We start from the raw sequence: 1,820 nt of genomic DNA, 5'->3' as shown, positions 1-1,820 counted from the left end.
ATCCCACATATGAGGGCCAGTGACACTGCCCTCCACAGCTAAGATGCTGAACAACAGCTCAACCTGGAGCTGGGCTGCCATGAGTCGCCGGCAACGGCATAGGCTGTAGCCCCTGTGGCAGTGGGTTGCCATGGGCTACCGTGTGTAGCCAGCAGCCAGCGTGAGCGGCCATCCAGAAACTGGTGACTGATCTGCCTCTCCCGGGAAGAGCGCAATGATGGTGCCAACTTGGGCCAGTGAAGCAACGTCCTCCACAACTAGATAGAAGAACAAAACTTGTCTGTTCCCCTTCCCCCAATTCCCCAGCGCGGTTGCCATCCCCACAATTCCCCAATAAAAATCTTAAAAAAAAAAGGGGGGGGTATGATACATAATGAGTACTTATCATAACTTTTGTTGATAAAAATTGATAAACCTCTGGCTAGACTGATCAAAAAAAAAGAAGACAAAAGTTACAAATATCAGAAATGAAAGACAGGGCATCACTACAGGCCCTACAGACACTAAATTAATAATACGGAAATACAATGAACGACTCTATGTTCTAAGTTTGATAACTTAAATGAAATGGTCAAATTTTTTGAAATACATAAACTGCCAAAGTTTATCTTTAAAAAGATAACATGCACAATCTTACATCTACTTTGAAAATTGACTATGTAGGTAGTTAAAACCTTGTGTCACAGAAATCTACAGGCTGAGATGACTTCATGGTGAATTCTACCAAACGTTTACGAAAGAAATAATAGCAAGTCTACACAAAATTTTCAAAACTACAGAAAAACAAGAAACACTTTTCAACTTATTTAATGAAGCCTGCATATCATAAAAACAGATAAAGATATATTAAGAGAAAACTACAGACCAGTGTTCCTCATAATATAGGCAAAAAAAAAATCCTCAAAAAAAAAAGGCAAATCAAACAATACATAAAATAACAGACCATAAACAATACATAAATAATGATAACAAATCATAACTAAGTGGGGTTTATTTGGAAATGCAAGACTAATTCAACATTTAAAAATTAATCAATGCAATTCACCATATCAACAACCTAAGGAAGAAAAAACAAACTACCACCTCAATAGATGCAGAAATAACATTTGACAAGGCTCAACAATCATTCATGATAAAAAAAAAGGGCCGGCTGAGTGGCTCAGTTGGTTAAGAGCTCGCTCAAGAGTTTGAGCTCTGAGCAACAGCGGTTCAATTCCTGGACCGAGCTGGGCTGCTGCTGAGCTGCCAAAAGGTGGCAGGATGGTTCAGCTAAAAAAAAAAAAACAAAAAAAAACCTTCAGAAAACTAGGAATAGAGAGAACTTCTTCAATCTGATAAAGGGTGTTTACAAAATTCCTTCAGCTAACATACTTAATGATAAAAGATTGAATGCTTACCCCCACTCCCACCCTCACCCCCATGATCAGAACAAGGCAAGGAGATCTGCTCTCATTGCTCTTATTCAAAATCATACTGGATGTTCTAGCCAGCGAAATAAAGGAAAATAAATAAATAAAAGATTGAAAAGGAAAAAACTAAATTTTTTATATTTACAGACAATATGACTATGTTAGAAAATTCCAAATAATCTACAAAAAGCTCCTAGAACTAATAAGTGAGTATAGCAAGGTTAGAAGTCAATATACAAAAATTAATCTTATTTCTACATATTATTTAAAAATTAGAAATTGCGGGCTGGCCGAGTGGCGCGATGGTTGAGGGCTGGCTTGGGACGCCAGAGGGCCCCGGTTTGGATCCCACATATGAGGGCCAGTGACACTGCCCTCCACAGCTAAGATGCTGAACAACAGCTCAACCTG

At 38.6% G+C, this 1,820-nt stretch overlaps 1 protein-coding gene across 1 annotated transcript in view; it reads right to left on the bottom strand.

Moving 5' to 3' along the window:
- The window catches only part of LOC109374591 (DNA helicase MCM9-like), a 40,157-nt gene that overhangs the window by 27,642 nt on the left and 10,695 nt on the right, over positions 1 to 1,820 (bottom strand). The window lies entirely within an intron of this gene.

This window comes from Hipposideros armiger, unplaced genomic scaffold, assembly GCF_001890085.2.
Source record: "Hipposideros armiger isolate ML-2016 unplaced genomic scaffold, ASM189008v1 scaffold_839, whole genome shotgun sequence".
NCBI classification, from domain to species: domain Eukaryota; kingdom Metazoa; phylum Chordata; class Mammalia; order Chiroptera; family Hipposideridae; genus Hipposideros; species Hipposideros armiger.
This window is presented reverse-complemented; position numbering and strand designations above follow the sequence as displayed.